The 12148-nt window shown below is 36.6% G+C and overlaps 1 long non-coding RNA gene across 1 annotated transcript; it reads right to left on the bottom strand.

Annotated features, from left to right (window-relative positions):
• Positions 1–374: 374 nt before the first annotated feature.
• Positions 375–4414, bottom strand: LOC123939749. Its single transcript, XR_006817965.1, has 3 exons — positions 3944–4414; positions 721–814; positions 375–529 (listed from the first exon to the last, which is right to left on the bottom strand). It is a non-coding gene; the product is annotated as an uncharacterized LOC123939749 (long non-coding RNA).
• Between the last annotated feature and the right edge of the window lie 7734 nt (positions 4415–12148).

Raw genomic sequence — 12148 nt, 5'->3', positions numbered from 1 at the left:
TCAGTCAGGTTGATTTATGTACTAACTAGGTGACTTTTTATTTGACTTCTTGATTTATGTATTTGTGAAATATTTCAATTTTATAAGGATTAAATAAGATTATACAAGTAAAGAGCTTAGAACTCAGAGCAGAGAATATTCATTATTTACTAGGCTCTCTTTGCTTAGTATTAGAATCTTGGTTTTGATAGCGGCAGAAATGTAATCAATTAAAAAAAACATATTTCTTAGATGCAAGTCTTCCTTCTGTCTAAGGATAACCAGGTGTGACACACTTCTAGTTAGTGTGATGTAAGAAAAAAAAAATCACTGGGTATGTGATCCTAGGGTGCTGTAACAAAATATTACAGAGTTGGTGGCTTAAACAAGAGAAATTTATTTTTTCACAATTATAGAGGTTAGAAGTCCGAGACCAAAGTGTCTGTTGAGTTAGTTTCTTCCAAAGCCTCTTTCATTCGCTTGTATGTGGCCAACTTCTCCTTGTATCTTCACATGGTCTTCCCTCTGTGTGTGTCTGTCCTTGTCTCCTCTTCATATAAGGACATGAGTCATATAAAAATAAACAAAATGACCTCATTTTAACTTAATTACCTTTTTAAGACCCTATCTCCAAATACAGTCACATTCCGAGACACTGGGAGTTAGGAATCCAAAATATGAATTTGTAGGGGAAAGCACAGTTTAGCCAACAATAGCAGGGTTTTCAGGAAAGCACCTTACAGGGGCATAAGCCTTATTTTCATGTTGTATTTCTTCCTTGTTCTGGCAGGGATGCAGATGAGAGGTCTGAAGCTGGAACAGCCTTTTTGCGATCCTAAAGGAAAAACTAAGAGATCTTAGAATCTTTGATCCTGCCATATTCAAAGAATCTTTGACCCTGCCATATTCAAACTGCAAGACATCATCAACTAACCTTACTTCTGAGCATCTTGGTAAGCACATATTGGAGGTAAAGTAGGGGGAAGGATTTAGAACTTAACTTGTTATTCAAAATTTCTGTCATATGTAGCTGAACCCAAATACACGCTGAGGTGATCAGTGTTTAATAAATTCTGATCTCCAATAATTATAATTAAAAGGTTTATTTTAAGAAACCTAAATGTTCATCAATGGAGAATATTTTTAAAAATAAGGTAATTGCAAACTGTACAGTCACTGTGAAAAATAGTATGGAGGTTCCTCAAAAAGTTAAAAATGGAACTACCCTATAACCCAGCAATTGCACTACTAGGAATTTACCAAAAAGATACAAAAATACAGATTCAAAGGGGTACATGCACCTCAGTGTTTATGGCAGCATTATCAACCTTAGCCAAACTATGAAAAGAGCCCAAATGTCCATCACCTGATGAATAAAGAAGATGCTGTATATATATATATATATATAATGGAATATTACTCAGCCATCGGAAGAACAAAATCTTGCCATTTACAACAATGTGGGTGTAATTAGTGGGTATTATGCTAAGTGAGTCAGTCAGAGAAAGACAAATACTGTATGATTTCACTTATATGTGGAATTTAAGAAACAGAACAGATGAACATGGGAAGGGGAAAAAGTGTAGGGGAACAAACCACAAGAGACTCTTAACATTAGAGAACATATTGAGAGTTGATGGAAGGAGGGAGGTGGGGGATGGGCTAGATGGGTGATGGGTATTAAAGAGGGCACTTGTTATGATGCGCACTGGGTGTTGTATGTAATTGATGAATCCCTAAATTCTACTGCTGAAACCAATGTTACACTATATGCTAACTAACAAGAATTTAAATAAAAATTGAAAAAGTAAAAAATAAAATAAGGAAACCCCATTATGAAATAGTTTATAGCCATTAAAGAAAAATATGAGGAAGATCCACACTAAATAACAAGTAAACTTTTCTAAGCTCTATTATGAAGTGAAATAGTGAAGTTGCAGGGAAAAGGCATATTTATTTTAAAATGACCCATGGGGTAAATATATCTAAATGTATTATTTTTTTTTCTGTAGGGGTACAGGACTGAATTGTTTAAACCTTTAATAACAAATATATGTTAATACATAATAAACAGGGAAAATATATTTTCTAAAATTAATCAAATTACTAGTTTTCTTTGCAATTCTGTACTTGTACAAAGTGCTTCAATTAAAATTTTGAATTACAAAACTCAAATCATATCTTAAATCACAAATTTTGCTATAAACACCTAAAGCTTCAACTTTGTTAGAGAAGATGTCACAGACCAGTTTATGATTTTTTAGAGGTATCATTCTTTTAAGAAAAAATTCATAACTTAAACTGTATTTTTGTGAAGGGATGGGTCTGTTTTCTAGAGAGCTTAATAAATTATAAATATTGTATTAAAATTATATTTAAAGAGAATTCCACTTGCAGCATGACAGTGTGAGGAGCATTGTGGACCCATTCTCCAGTAAAACTGGGGAAAAAAATTTTTTGAAAAAGAACAAATTTGAAGAACTCTCACTTCCTGATTTCAAAATTTACTACAAAGTTACAATAATCAAAACTGTATAGTTTTGGCCTAAGAATATATAAAAATCCAATAGAATAGAGTTAAAAACATAGAAATAAACTCAGTGGTCTACCAATCTATGGTTAATTGATGTCTGACAAGAATGAAAAGACCATTTGATGGGGAAAGAACAGTCTTTTGAGCTAATTGTTCTGGAAAACTGTATATCAACATAGAAAAGAATGAAATTGGACCTTTACCATGTATAATATACAAAAATTAATAAGAAATTAATCAAAGACATGAATTTAAAATCTGTAGTTATAGAGCTCTTCAAAGAACATATGCATGACCTTGGATTTGGCAATAGAATCTTAAATATGACATCAAAAGCATAAGCAACAAAAGAAAAAATAAACTGGACTAGATTAAAATTTTAAAAACTTTGGTTCATTGAAGGGTACCATGGAGAGAATGAAAAGTCAGTCCATTCAACAAATAGTACAAAACCAGCTGGGCATCAACATGAAAAAAAATCCATATACAGACTTTACATCCTTCAAGAAAATTAACTCAAAATAACACAGATCTAAATATAAAATGCAAAACTATAAAATTCCTAAAAGAGAACATAGGAGAAACTCTAGGGCAATGACATTTTTGATATAACACCAAAGTATAGTCCATGAAAGAAATAATTGACCAGCTGGACTTCATTAAAATTAAAAATTCTGCTCTGTGAATGGCAATGTCAAGTGAATGTGAAGACAAGCCACAGACTGGGAGAGAATATTTATAACAGATACGTCTCATAGAGGACGCCTATCCAAACTACACAAATAAAACTTTAATCTCAACCAAAAGAAAACAACCCAGTTTAAAAATAGGCAAAAAAAATCTGAACGTACATGTGACCAAAGAAGATATACACATGGAAATAAGCGTATGAAAATATGCTCAGTATTATTTATCGCTAAGGAATTACAAGTTAAAACAAAAAAGAGACATCATTATAAGCTTACTAGAATGACAAAAATTCAAAACACCAACAACAACAGTTTGTCAGGGTGTGGAGCAACAGGAATTCTCATTCACTGCTGGTGAGAGTGCAGAATGGTACAGCTACTTCAGAAAATACTTTGGCAGTTTCTTGCAAAGCTAAACTTAGGCTTGCCATAAGATCCAGCAATTGCACGCCTACGTATTTACCCAAATGAATTGAAAACTTATGTTCACACGAAAACATACATACAAATGTCTAGAAGGTCTTTATGCTCCTCAAAAACTACAATCATGATTTCCTTCAACAGGTGATAGGATAAACAAACTTGATATATGATTAAATGGAATAGCATTCAGCAATGAAAAGAAACGAGCCGTCAAGCCATGAAAAGACATGGAGACAAGCCGTCAAGCCATGAAAAGACATGGAGGAACTTTACATGCATATTACAAAATAAAAGAAGCCAGTATGAAAAGGCTACTTACTGTATACTTCCACAAGTGTATGACAGTTTGGAAAAGGCAAAACCGTAGTGCTGGTAAACAGATCAGTGGTTACCAGTGGTTACCAGGGGTTCAGTGGGTGGTAAAGGAGGCCTGGTTGATAGGTAAAACACAGGGGGATTTTAGGGTAGTAAAGCTACTTTGTATGATACTGCAGTGGTGAGTACAAGATGTTAAGCATTTGTCAAAATCCACTGACTTTTACAGCACAAAGAATAAATCTTAATGTATGCAATATTTAAGAAATAATTTCAGAGTTTGGAGGACCCTAGAATGGAATGCAGAAAGTGGCAAAAGAATTTAAATGTAATACAAATCTCAATTGGGGGACATTGTATAAAGTATCTGACCAATAATCTGCAAAACTGTCAAGGTCATCTAAAACGAGAAGTCTGAGAAACTGTTAAAACCAACAGCTGCCTAAGGAGACATGACTATTAAATTTAATGTGGTATCCTGGATGGGATCCTAGAACAAAAAAAAAAAAAAAAGGAAATTAGGACACAGTTATGAAAAAGAAAAGACAAACCACAAACTGGGAGAAAATATTTGCAAAACACATCCCTGAAGAAGAATCTGTATCTAGGGGCGCCTCGCTGGCTCAGTCAGTGGAGCATGAGATTCTTGATCTCAGGGTCGTGAGTTCAATCCTCACATTGGCTTTAGAACTTTGTATCTAAAAAGTACAAATAATTCTTAAAACTTAACAACAACAATAAACAAGAGGCAAATTAAAAATCGGGTGTGGGGAACAATAAAACACTCTATTATCTTTGAAATAATTTTATAAAATTAAAACTGTTCTAGAATAAAGTTTATTTTTACAAAATCCTTCATAGCTTCATATCAACTTTAAACAATCCAAATATAAGATTTCATCTCATCTTTGTATAGACAAGTTGGGACAAAGCAGTGAAGCTCATTTATGCTTCATTATTCCTGAAGCATGGGTGATAAGTTCTTGCTTGTTTTATTTTTCCCTAAAGCCAAGTTGTGTGTGTGTGTGTGTGTGTGTGTGTGTGTGTGTCTTGGGGTGGGGAGGGGACAGTGGAGGAGATAATGTGAAACATTTCTTTCATTTTATGATGCTCTTTTTTCACTTTTAAATTTCTAAAGCCAGGGTGTTGTCTACAGTTGATGGGAACATTTAATATGGTAGAATTTTGTTTAGTTTGCTTAGGTTTCTTTCCTGTTTGGCTATTATTAGATCTGTTGCACATCTTACAATCTATGGTATTTTATAATTAAAGACAGATGGCATATGAACTCCATACAATGTACAGAACAATAATGTCCTTCCCAAAAGAATCTTTCAGTTCCCGTTTCAGTTCATGTGACAGGCTAACTCTTCCCCGAGGAGGAAGTTTCATTTGTTTATTTTTGTATTCACAATTGTACTTTGTGAGTTCATAGGTCAAGCTTTACTGAACAGTAAAGTAAAACAGTAAGAGAGCTGAAATGCTGTTTTACATACATACACTCAAGGCCTTGTAACTGTCACCAGCCAAGTTAAAAAATACCCCAAGCTGCTGGTAGCTGAATGCTATATACTTTTTTGTTTCATATCATGCCTCTAGAGAATGGAGTGTGATATTTGGGTAATATCAATACTGAAACCTGTCCCAAACCTCAGCAAAAGTGCAAAATAGATTAAATTTGCATCTTTTGCAAAGCATACTCTCTTACAGATGGATGTTATCACCCATCCGCTCCTCTTTAAAGCCCTCAGCTGTCCCTAGTGGCTCCTTGAAGAGGGGAGCCGTCTACTCTCCTCACAGGGAGATTATCATCTTCAAATTCTTTTCCTGACTTTTCCCATTTATAGTCCTCTTTTTTTTAGACACTCCTCTGTACTTTCAGATATTACAGATGTGATCATTGACAATGCATGAGTACTAACGTATTAACACAGGGGTCCGCAAACTCCAGTCTTGGGCCAAATAAACTCTTGCCTGTTTTTGTAAATATAGTTTCTTTGGATCGAGCCACACCCATTTATTTAGTATTTAGTAATGTCTTTGGAAGCTTTTGCTCTTCAATGACAGAGTTGAAGATTTGCAACAGAGACCACGTAGCCCACCAAGTCTAAAATATTGGCTGTCTGACCTTTTACATAAAGTTTGCTGACCTGTGTTTTGATCTATCATTGTGTTGGGACATAGGCATCATTTAGGTGGTAATGGATTTGAAAGGGTGCTACTACGTAACAGGAGGTAACCACTATATTCCTTCTCTCTTTTATTTTACAAAAGCATTGTAGAAACAACCCATGAAGCAAAAGTTGTGATAATAATTTTGAGAGAAAACTTTTAAAATGCAGCATGCTGAAGGCACAGGTATTTCAGCAAGATTATCTTACAAATAGATCACTTATACCTATAATTGAGAGTGAGCAATATTGGCTAAAGTACAGCAAAATTAAGTGACTTCCACCAATATTATTTTCTAAATAGTTCATGTGAAGCCAGCTACTGATCTGGTGGTGTATGTTAGAGCCCCACCTAATTAAATCATTTTACTAAAGACTACTGTAAGGACTTTGTCAGATGCTGATCAAACCTATAGATGAAAAATTAGAGCGCAACAGACATGTTGACTAAAGAATAGTGACCTTAAAAGCTTGAAACAAGGGGCTAACTATGCCTAGCTATGCCTACATGCCTACATGTCACCTAACAGGAATTTAATGAAAAATCTTAATTGTGGTATACAAAACCATTTGTACAGCTATAAAATAGGATTTTCATGGCTAAGTAGCCTGGGTAGGAAGTACGTTAGGATTTAGCAGACAGTAAACTCTGTATGGTTCTGCTTTGCATGGCGACTGCCAAGAAAATTTAATTATATTATATTAATCAGAAAACATGTCTAGAAGGTGGGTGGATATAGGCATACAATTTCCAGATAGTGTGTTGTGTTGTGTTAAATGTTGAACTTTCAAAGAAACTTTCACAAATGGGAGCATGTTGAAAGGAGACCAGCCAGGTGAGGAGCCTGAAATTAAGTCATAAAAATAAAATCAGTCAGAAAGGGAGCACAGATAGTCCCGGACTTAAGGTGGTTAGACTTAACAAATTTATTTATTTATTTATTTATTTTTACTGTATGATGGTGCAAAAGCAATGCACAGTCAGTAGAAACTGTACTTTGATTTTTGAATTTGGATCTTTTCTTGGGCTAGTGTTATTCACAGAATACCCTCTTGCAATACTGGGCTGTGAGCCACAGGTCACATACAGCCCCACCATTGGGAGGGTAATAAATTACAACCATTCTGCACCCATGTGACCATCCTGTTTTTCACTTTCAGTATTCAATAAATTCCATGAGACGGTCAATACTTAATTATAAAATAAGCTTTGTATTAGATGATTTTGCCCAACTCTAGTCTACATATGTGTTCTGAACTCGTTTAAGTTCGGTGAAGCTAAACTATGATATTCAGTAGATATTGTGTATTAAGTGCATTTTTGACAGGATATTTTCCATTTACAATGGGTTTATTAGACATAACCCCATTATAAACTGAGGAAGATCTGTATTTGATCTGGTGTATTCAAATGTTTAAAGGCATGCCCTGAAGTTTTAACCTTGCCTGTAGCACTAATCTTTGGTTCAACATTAAATAAACACACACACACACACACACACACACACAGGAATAAAGAAACAAATATACCCATTAGAATTGTCTCAAAAGAGAATTAACTGAATTAGGTGTACATTCATTGTCACTGGGGTGATAAAAGCAGACAAAGAAGGGTCATTCGGGGTTTGGAAACTAAACTAAATATTTCCTAAGTCCTCTCCTTTGAAACTTCTCAGATTCATAATTCTTTGGGTTTCAGATGCCGTGTAGTTGATGAGGCTAAAGGGAAATGTCTCACTGGAAAGGACCTTGCCAGGACACTCCCAATTCCCGATTCCTGGCTCCTACCCATATATCCACCTTTGTCTTCCCGTAAGCCAGGTTTGTGTCTTACAAAACTGGGGATACTTGATCACTTATTACCTACAAGAACAATTTCCTACTGCTTTATCTAATAATATAAATGTTCTCTAAGCATGTTTTAAATCTTCCAACCTATAGGCATATATGGTTCCATCTCTCCAACACGAAGTGACTCTCCAGGACACCCTCTGTCCACTCTGCTTATCTAAAGACTACCTTTCTTTAAAGGTTCTACTCATCTATGAAGCCTCCTTAAATGATTCCAACAGTGATTGTAACTACCTCCATGTATCTTTAAGATTTCTCACCCAGAAAAAAAAAAAAAAAAAAAAAAGATTTCTCACCCAGGACAAATGATATTGCTTTATATGGTGATTTTCCTTTATCAGCCCTGATTCTTTTTTTTTTTTTAAGATTTTATTTATTTATTTGAGAGAGAAAGAGAGAGGGCATGAGTGAAGGGAGAGACAGAGGGAGAAGCAGACTCCTGCTGAGCAGGGAGCCCAATGTGGGACACCATCCCAACCCTGAGTTCATGACCTGAGCCGAAGGCAGTTACCCAACCGACTAGTCACTCAGGCGCTCCAGCCCTGATTCTTATGATGGTCATAACCGCGGTTACAGCTAGCTACCTTGTGCCTTCCCACAGACCAGAGGCTCAATATATAGCTTCTGATAAGGCCAAAAGGTCCAGGAGTGACCAACTGCTCTGCCTCTGAATGGAACCAATCCTGAATGAAATAATATAATGAGATAATTCCTCACAGATTCTCTGACCCATGACTCACTACAAAATGTGATTATTATACAGTTCTCATACTCTGCAGTTACCAGAGACAAAGATGAGCTTTGGTAGGTACCTGCAGATTAGGAAGGCTTTTGGCAGTGCTTTACCAGGATTGTCCCTGCAGAATTCTGAATTAAGCAGTCTGCCATGGCAAATCTCGTATTCTTTTCTGCACAATGAAGTCAGTCTTCAATTTCTACGTTCACTTCCTTTCTCATCTTTTTCTCTCCCTGGAATTTGTTTTGCAAGAACACTTTAATGCATTTATCTCTTTCGCTCAGCTTGTGAAATTACTCATCCCTGAGATGTATAATTGAGAGGTGTCCTATTACACCCATGGGATTAGAGGCTTTATGAATCACTCCAACATGAGAAAAATGTTTTTATAAGAAGCACTGGATTTATGTGAAAAAGGTACAAAGACTTTTTAGTAACCCTGGCTCTTGGTATGGGCAGGCCTACAAGGGAAATGTGCAGGCTGCAAATTACGTATCATTGGCAACATTTAAATGGGAAAATGCCCTCATGCAGCAGGCTCTTTTTAACTGGGAATTTTCGGTGTACATTTTCATTGGATTCTCCTCCTCAGAAACCTAAGACTTTGACACACTGGAAGGGAATGTCTTTAAACCTGCCACCGGTGCATGGCAGACCTTTAAAATTGTAATTGCAGTTTCCCCAAGTATAGGGACGTGTGTGGTATGGGAAAGGAGTAATTATCTTTAAGGAAACGCTACTAGGATTGAGTTGTCTGAGAGTGAATATGGAATTCTCGGCACATATTTTAGAATACCACGGCAACTTTTTAAAACTTGGACAGTTAGCTGTATTTTGCTTGAAATCAGAAGTTTAACTTTATTAACCAGACGTCCTAGAGTTCTAGATCCATTGTGACTGTTGTGTGTGTGTTTAAGCGTATGCGTGCATGCATTCCTTATGATTTAATTTACATTCACTAAAATTAGTTTTAGGCTATGAAGAAAATTTTTGAGAACGCTAAGTGTCTCCTTGTTAGTCAAGCATTGTTGGAATTTCACTAAATGACATTCATTCTAAAAGGGCCTTTTAAGGAAATGGCTAGTACCGGTGACAGTGTCAGGCCTCAGAGAAGTGTGGTCTGTGGTTGGAAACCTTAAGACTTCTAGTTCTCTAAAAGGTGCTCCTTTTCTCCCCTTCTTCCTTTTGAAGTGTCTGAACTTCTTTACCTTTTAGAAATTTCTTTCACATAAATGGAAATGAATCATTGAATGTAACATAACTGAGTTGCATTGGGGACTTGAATCTCATCTAAACCAACTCCTTTATAATTCCAAAGAAATGAAACGTAGTCCAAAGAATTTAAGTATGCAATCAAATTATTAAAATCTAGATTCATGAAAATTGTGTCCATTCCTCCTCATCACTGCCCTTTGAAGTCTCTTATGGTAAAAATCCTTCCCTGCTCTGGGATGAAATCTTAGGCTGAAAGCATTGCTTTTCCAGTCACTATAAGATATTAATGAATAGTGTAACTGAGTAGTCTCATTTTTCAGGCATTGTACAGCTTAGTATCTGTATTAGTCAAATTGGAGTACAAGATGGATTGGCGGTTTAAACAACAGAAATTATTTTCTTAGGGTTTCAGAGGCTAGAAATTCTGAAATCAGGGTGCTGGTCAGTTTTGTTCCTGATTAGGGCTCCCTTCTTGGTTTGCAGACGGTTACCTTCTTGAAGTGTCCTACTATGGCATAGGGAGAGATAGCTTCTCTCTCTTCCTCTTCTTATAAAATCATCAGTCCTGTCAGATTAGGGCCCCAAACTTATAACCTTATTTAGCCTTAATTACCTCCTAAAAGGACTCTCTTCAACTATAGTCACCTTGGGGTGGGGGGGGATTAGTGCTTCAACATATGAATGTGGGCGGCAAGGGAACACAGTTCAGTCCATGGCAATATCAAAGCTTCACACTCTTATCTACTTCCCAGATCTAAAGTTTTTGCAAGGGATTAGCTTTGTTTGGGTTTATTTTATTCTTCTTCTTGGCTTTGGCATTCCTCCTCTATTCACAAAGCTGTTGCTCTTACCTGTGGTGTGGAGGAAGGATGGGGAAAAAAGGAAGCGGTACCACATAGTTCTCTTAGCTGTCCACACCTATGGGCAGATCTGTAAAAGTTAGTAACTTTAGGGTATCTTTGGGGTTCTTCAAAGACACCTGCTATTATCAGAGATCCTGCTAAGACTCCATATTTCATGTCTCCTCTAGTTGACTGTGTATGACATTTCCCTCTGTCCCAGGTTCAAATGTCCCACAGAGACTCTCCCTGTTGTGTCACCTCTAGTGACCTTCTTATTTGGGCTCCCTTTCCAGATAACTCAAATCCTTCTGTGGGGCCTCAGAAATATCTACCTCAGCCTATGAGAAAGAAGTAATAATCAAAGCTAACTCTTACTACGTGCTAAGTCCTCTTCCAAGCACTTAATATATTTCAATTCATTTCATTCTCACAATACTCCTTTGAATTATTTCCACAAAGCCACAGGAAAAAATTAGTTACACAACCACAAACACTCGGTTAATACCTGGTGGAGATGAGATCTGAACTAAAGCAGGAGCGCTTCAGAGCCCACGTACTTAATTGCTATGGCATATTGAAGGAACAGCCTAGAATGCTTCCTTCCCTCTCAGTCTGTCTCCTCACCCTTCAGTGAGGCAGTTCCAGTCCTTTCCAAGTGTAAGTCAGGAAACCCAACCAAGGGGCACATGCTAGGCTCTACAATGACCTCATGTGGGCCTGCCTCACTCATTAGTGTGGAAGTGGAAAATACCACTTGTGTTTCCCCACGAGGAGGAGAAGAATAAGCAGAATCTTAATGCCTCTAAAGAAATTCTCATTAATAAACTCTAATAGAGTCCACATGGTTTGTTGGACTAAAATTCAAAGAACAAATGTTGGGATCCCCTTATTTGTAACTCCTATTCGGATGGCCTAGAACCTCCAATTAGAACACAGGGGCACTTGGTACCTGGTACTTCCAGCTTAAAGGTCTCACCTGAAAACTTCCAAGAGAGGAAATATCCCAATTGAACATTCTATTTAGTGAATTTCGCAGTATCACAAAAATACCCAGTTGCAAGACTAGAAAGAAAATGTCACCTGGCTGGAAAAATTAAGTTAATAAATCTCCAGATAAATTTGCATTTTTTTCAGAGATCAAAGATAAAGGGTAAAATGACAACAGATATGGATATCTGTGGTGCATGTGTAGCAGTAGTAGTGTGTGTGTGTGTGTGTGTGTGTGTGTGTGTAATCTGTCTGCAACCCACTTTCCCTTCTCTAATAACAGCAACCTGATTTCCTTCTAAGAAGCTACTCTGCCCATACCTCATGCTATGTGATGCAGGCAAACCAGTTCCCATAGTTCTAGGGAGGATTTATGACCTAAGTCCAGCCAATCATCAAATCTCATT

This window comes from Meles meles, chromosome 4 (assembly GCF_922984935.1).
Source record: "Meles meles chromosome 4, mMelMel3.1 paternal haplotype, whole genome shotgun sequence".
NCBI classification, from domain to species: domain Eukaryota; kingdom Metazoa; phylum Chordata; class Mammalia; order Carnivora; family Mustelidae; genus Meles; species Meles meles.
This window is presented reverse-complemented; position numbering and strand designations above follow the sequence as displayed.